This window comes from Apis dorsata, unplaced genomic scaffold (assembly GCF_000469605.1).
Source record: "Apis dorsata unplaced genomic scaffold, Apis dorsata 1.3 scaffold_118, whole genome shotgun sequence".
Lineage (NCBI taxonomy): Eukaryota > Metazoa > Arthropoda > Insecta > Hymenoptera > Apidae > Apis > Apis dorsata.
The window spans coordinates 372058-379587 of record NW_006263412.1 but is presented as its reverse complement, the minus strand read 5'-3'; positions in this window follow the sequence as shown (position 1 = coordinate 379587).

Below are 7530 nucleotides of genomic sequence, written 5' to 3'. Positions count from 1 at the left end.
TTTTTTTTTACATAAAAAATGATAAATGATGTACAACAAAAGATAGACATCGTGACGTGAAATATTTCGATTCAGTGTTTTACATTTTTCGATTAATGATATGTAATTTTAATGCAATTTGAAAATGTTTTATGATTATGCAAAGATGGTAGCTTGTTTTTCTTTTTCGATAAATTATTAATGAACAATAAGTGATAAAAAGAAAGGTTAGGACATGCTTAACAGTATAATTTTATAATTTTCTCGTTTTCTCTGTATTAATATCTGAAGTTTATATATATATTCTATAAAATGATTAATGTTTAATAGGATTGTAATATTTAAATAAAAATGAAAGTGTACAGAAACGAGAAATATTTTCTCAAAATAAAATTCGAAGATTATAAATAGTATGTATATATATTTTGTATATATATTATTATTATTAATTACTAATTTTAATGATCGATTATTCGAATTATTCGAGAGATCTTTGTTTTATCGTCTTCGATCGTCACGACTTTTGTCCAAACGAACGAAACTAACTGATTTCCCACGAGATAACCATGCTGGAAATTCGACGTAGATCGATCGCAAAAGCTCAGATGCGATTACAAGCGAATTCTCGTCAATTCTTAATCTTGAATAATTCTTTCTCTGGAACTGTTTGTCCCATTCATTTTTTTTCATAGTTTTTTGCTTTTTCTTCTTTTTCGCTAAATATATCATTTACTAATACCTTTCTTGTATTTCATCAAACTATCTAATATAGCTATTCAACGTATGCATGAAATCACATGTGCCATACAAATGCAAAATGCATTCTGAATTGAACGTTCCATTGCCTGTCAGAAAATTTGTAAGTACTTATACTATATCTCTATATTCGAATCATATCTCTATGTTGAATTTCATCTTGAAATGTCCGTTATTTCGTTGCACTAATCAAATCGGGGATTTAAGTGTATATGAAATAATTATCTTCCTATTTCCTACTGTTAAAACTAATTTGCGTTAAAGCAAATGCAAAAAAAATTGATCAATTTTTCATGTTATTTTTGAATCTCATTCATATATTTATTTATGATTTTATTTTTACTTCTCATTTTTATTTTAGGTTATATTATTTTAGGTTATATTATTTTATTTTAGATTTGTCGATTATTATAAAAAAAAAAACTAATTTTAACGAAAACATTCAATTACGATAATCAATTCAATATCCTGTAGACTACTTCGATTCTATTGTACTAGAGAATTGCTAGGATGTAATCGTGTGAATACATAGTACGAAATGTTCACGAAAGCTTGGTTATATTCGGTAGTTATCTACATGAACGATGGAGAGATTGTTAAGGACTTGAAGAACGATACCAAATTTCCTATCTTATACCAAGCTTAGAAGATATTTAGTCGAGTGAAAATCATGATTTGAACTTATCACGAAATATTTAAGATGTTGTTATAAATATTAAATTGCATAAGCTTATCGACGAAATCTAATTCTCATTAATATTCTCGTTGATTTTATAATTTATAAATATATTAACAAAACATTTGATGATATAACGACAAATAACTTGGCGTTATATCATCAAATTTAACTCTATCATAATTTATGATTGGACCGAGGATTCAATAAAGACCTCGATAGGATGCTCGAGTGAATGTTTGGAAAGTCGTCGAACTACGAAGTATCGATGATATGATTATTTAAAGGATACGTGAGATAATTTACTAATGGCAAACGATTCGTTGTTGAATTGGTAAAGAGTAGAGACTTTATCTAAAAGCTTTGCTTAAAATCATAAAGTGGAAAAACTAATTATATCTTTCGATAAATGGCATTTATTTCAAAATTTTCTTCTACTTTTAATATTCCTATACAATATATTTATAATTATTTCAATACAGCAACGAGCCATTTTTAAGAGTTTAATTCTACTATATTTATTTATAGATCGATGAAAATATTCGTAAGAAGAGAAAGATCATCAAAGAAAAGAACAGGTATGAATAATTAATTGAACAGTTTGTATGGAATGATTTAAAGTAAATGGTATTATGCGTTTATCTATGCGTTAACATGTTTTCTTTTTTATTATACATGACAGTTTTGCATCAACTATAAAGAAAATATTTTCAAGATGTTCGACCAACATTGTTCGAGGAGAGTCGAAGAAGCAAAAGAAACAAAGTTTTTCGGAAAAGTGAAAGATCCTCTCTACGAGATATCGAATTGTCGTCTACATCGTCTACATCGTCTACATCGCGAAAAATCTTTTTTTATCTTAGGTATATGAATGGAAATTCGATTTGTAACATAGGATAGAGAAACGTGAACGAACATTTTCAAGAATGGAATTTCGCGTGTCGCGTATCGTTTAAAAGTGTAAGACGACAGATATACGAAATGGGAGAAACGGATGGAGAGATTTTTGAAGGAATCGGAAGAGGAAAAGTGCGGCGTATCCATTCCGGTGTAGAGAATAGATGCTCGGTAGGTCGTGTTACACCTTCATCGTCCGTGGGGATGTAAGGGGAGAGTTGCAGATCGATGACCACGCGAGGGTGTTGAACGCACGTGACGTCACGACACATACACCGATACGAAATCGAGGTTAGACAAGCCTAAGCTCGGTATACCGCTTAGACACTGTCTCTTCTCTATCCGGTTGTTTTAGCCACGTTTTACCGACACCTTCTCTGACGCATTGACCGGAAACTTGTCCAACAACGACAGAAACAACATTGTTCCATTACAAGGTATTATTGCGTTTGATACCTGTACGTGAACGCGAACGTTAATACTAATGCGAGTGCGTACGGGTAACCCGAATGCAAGCGTAAGCACATCCGTGTACACCGAACGGCAGGAATATGAGCACGTTTACTCAGTTATGCATTTTCATGGCAGTCGCAAGCACGAATGATCTCGCGCTCTCGTAGAAGATGTATTCGGCGCGAGCAACTCGACTACCGCAGCCTCGCCAACCGTGTATCAGCTACAGAGAAGCAGAGACGGTCTTTTTGGTACTCGTGGTCTCTACGCTCTGCTGAACACTCGCTCCCCGACCTACTAATTTAGCGGATTAATTAGCCGAGACACTAAGACTTGGCGGAAAGGCGGAAATCCAGACGTCCCAACGGAAAATTTCTGTCGTATTACCGAATCTCTAGGTTTTCTTCGCGGCGATCCTACGCGAGTTTGAGTAAACTTTGGTAATCGGATTAAAACGTTAATCGGACTGCCAGCGAGCGGAATTACTTCGAAACGAGATCTCGCTTATACGTAAAGTGGATCGTTAAATTTCGCGAGAAACTCCCTTGAAACAACATTTCTCGATTCTTGATACAATTTCTGCCCGATTTATCGATAATTAACATAATTATATATATATATATATATACTCACACGCATACATATTCAATTAAATTCGATATTTGTATGGTCGATAGTTGATAATTAATTAGAAATGTATACGAGAATTAAATATTAAATATTAAATGTTAATGTTAAATAGTAATTCGATCAACAATGTTTTTTTTTCGTATCGTCATTTCTATATATATATATATATATATATATATTTCCATATACATAGGAGATATATAGATGTTCTAATTAATTTTCATATAGCAAAAAATATTAATGTAGTAACTAAAATTATTGAAAGAGGGAAACGATCGGAGAACAGAGAATGGCGCAGCGGTATTTGTACGTCTAGGACAACGCAACGTAAATCAAAAACCGGGAGAAACGTTGTTATCGATTAACCTCCTTTTCCAGAGAAATCCATTCGCTTTTTCGAAACTAGAACTTTTCCGTACGTTTTTCGATATCGATTCAATTGTGGCACTCGCCGTTGCACGATTCGTTTACAATTTTCAAGATGTATGCTGGATCCTAGTTGGATCTCCTTTCATTTTTCAATCGAAACTTTAAAATAACTTTCAGACATTGTTAATAACGTAATCGCGATTAAAATTTTTCGCGTATTCCCGACATTTTTTAATTAGAAGAAAATTAAAAGAAATGTTACAAATCGAAGATGTAATTACAATTATACGATTAATATGAGATATACGACGTAATCTCATTCGTGCGAAATGTGATTTTTCGAAAAGTGAAACGTCAAAATTTATGGAATGAATTTTATTTTATAAAAAATAAATAAGATGCACGATTGTCTTTTGCTATTATAAATTATGTTTAAGATGCAAATTTTTATTTATCGTACGATATTTATGAAACACTTTGCCCGAATTTTCAAAGACGAGCAATTGTTACACGGCAATACTATTGGCTTTCAATACGCAGCTCATGAAGTTTAATTAGCTCTCTATTGTATCATCGACGAGTAATAACGGAAATGGTGAATAGGAGATTAGATTAGAACTAATGCAATTCGCCAAGGCAGTTGATGCGATATGATGCGAGAGACATAGGGATAGAGAATAGCAAAATCTATTCTATACGAATACGAACAATCGATGGTACAATATTCTTTTCATTTTGTCTTCTTAGTTTAATTAATATAATACTCCTACCGTTAATTTCGAGATGTCAATCGATGCATTTTCAAACGTAAATAAAAAATAGATTATTTTTATAACTTTTTTATGCATCAAAGCAGAAGATTTCGTGGAATTAAATTTCAAGATGATATCCCGGCTGTAATTCTGTGATACATAAACGTTTGCGGAAGTCAAGTAATAAGATTCCTTTACGGAACTTGGTGAAAAGTAAACGTTTACGAAGAAAAGATCTGATCGATATAGTAAACAGTTATACATATAGAGTGACTCTCGCTAACTCGTACCGGAAATTACAATAACAAGATTCATCTGAAATGTTTTAGTTATCGTAATTCATCGATTTTCGTTTATTTATTCCCTAGAAAAAAAAAAAAAAGAATTTTTCCATCGATTACGAATATATATTTTTTTTTTTTTCACTGCGACATTATCATGTTTTCACCTATTCAAGTTTCGAGGTTGAATTGGGCTATCGATTCGTTGTTTCGGAAACTGGAATATTTCGAATTGTTGTTTACACAGACTATCCAGAGACAAAAAGCACGATGGAATCGGTAAAGGAGCGAAATGTTGTAAAAGAACGTGGAAGAAGGAGGGTAAGACAAGGAATACGATTGACGCAGAGAAGTGTGTAGTACTGTGCACCGAAGAAGCGGTAGACCGGATTAGCATAGATATTGAGCACTCGACGGTCCAGAAGGGGAAAAACATTTTGGACTTCGTTACTGTGTTAGCCATCGCTTTCATCTCTCTTTCCCTCTCTCAAAGTATCTCGCGAATCTCTGCATTCTCTTTTTCTCGATAAATCTCTACCTTCTCCCCTATCTCTGCTCCCATAAATGGACAGATGTTGCAAATGCACTTGCAAATTCGATCGGGTGAATTAGTAACAATTTTTCCTTCGCCTAAAACGGGAGCGAAATTTCGAGATCCGAACGATCGCGTATGAATCTTGAAACGGACGAAAACGGCGTGTACCGTTGGTAACGTTGGGTTGTTGGGAAAAGTTCGAGTCGATAAAAAAGGTTGTAACGATAGGCCCGTGATTAAAGTTCAGGGTTACACCGCGCACTCGCGATAATGAGAAACTCAGGCAGAAGTCCGAGTTTGCTCGTGCAGGTAATCACGGAGGTATAACCGCAGACTATAACGAGTTACAGCAGTTGGATCAAGTCGCCATCTGTTCGGTATCCGTTTCAAGCCACGTCGACTATTTCCAAAGCTTCCTGTTATTCCAGCTTTAGCACACGATGCGTTAGATAAGCGCGTGAAATTATAAATCGAGGAAAAAAAAAAAAAGAGAGAAGAAAAAAAAATTAGAACGAATTAGAAATAATATGAAAATACATTCGCGTAAATGATTCGGAACGATGGAAAAATTGAATGTAAATTTTCAAAGAAATTTCTCGCAAACTTAGTCCCTTAGTTTGACCACCGCTGGCGTCGAATTAGCACAGGCTCCATTATTTAAATTCAACCGGTATAAAAGAAGGATCAACGTTAAGTCGCACTCCGAGATATTGGCTGCCGAAGCCTGTCTGCTCGGAAGATAGAGTCTCTTTTGAAAGGAAAAGGGACGAAGGAAATCTGGAAAAATCGGTCTAATAAAATTCTGTGAATAGTATCGCAAAAAGCGATAGAAGAAGCGCTCTAAATTTGTATATTTTAGGATTGTTGTATAGGGAAATATACGAGTAAAAAGCTTTTTTATGTACAGCTATTTATTTTCACATATTCGGCGAAAGGTTTTGGAAAAGGTTTACAAAAGGTTAAAAAAAGAAAAAAAATTCGGGAAAATTTTTATCTCATCGATCGAAAGAGGTGCGCAACGTGTGTATATAAGCGAAATAATAATTTGAGGTAGTTGAACGTAATTCGGGCGAATCGAATTGTCACGAAAGTACAAGGAAAATCTTAAATCCATATATCTGGTACCGATGGTCGAGAAAAATAAACGGCTCTGTCTCGTTTCTCGAGATTGTGGCTGGACCAGCGCCAGGAAATCGCTAAATTGATAAAATTTGCCAAGTTGAGCCAGCATTCCTTTTTCTACTTCGTTCCGGTAAAACGATAGTTTTGCTAGATCGACAAACCTACTCGAGAAAAATTGGCAAATTGTCGCAAACTATCGTAACGCGTATCCGTGCATTTATTATCCTACGAACGTTGTTTCGTCTTTTCTTTTCTCCACGATTAGTTTTTGCACGATTAATCGAGAAAAGGTGAGAAAAAAAAGAGAGGGAAAAGAAAAGAAGAAAAACAGATAACGCATTTTCGATTCAGGGGATTCACGCACACGTTTACGATAAAGCAAATGCGGAGAATGAAAAGCTGCGCAAAGAAGAGACCAACCGTTGTTTATCCTGTGCCTTATTACGGAACACATAGCAAGTATTTCGTAGTAGCACACGTATGCGCATAATGCGTGGTTTGCTCTCGTGAACCAATCCTGCGTTTCTACTTGCACACGTCCTCGCCCGTTGTTCCGTCTTTTCTATCTATTTTCGCGTTGCCCGTTTTGTTGTAGCGCGAACTACGTAATGGCGAAACCTGGCTGAGAAAAAAGATTAGAATTGCAGGAATGGCGAAACGAGGAGGACAGCCAGGCCGTAATAAGCCGACCCGAAGAAATTATATTTTATGATTGCCGCAGCGTTTAAGCCGCCTACAGCGCAATGCACGTGCGCAATTATTCCATGCATTCTAAGCTGCGATTATGACTGTTGGCCTGCTCCGACTGCTCCCTGCCTCCTCTTCCACTTTACACTCTTTTCTCGCATTTCATTATCCATAAATTTCAACTATATAAAGTAGCGTTTCGCAACCTACGCTTTTCCTTTGCGTTTTTTTCTTTCTTATTCAATTTACGATACGATTTATATTCGAAACAAATTTCGAAAATACTTTTTTAGTCGTATTAATGATTTTATTTATCGAGAATTTATTTTTAATTATTAGTTTTAGGACAGAGAACGGTTGTAATCTTGGTTTTTCTTTAATTAAATTTACCAA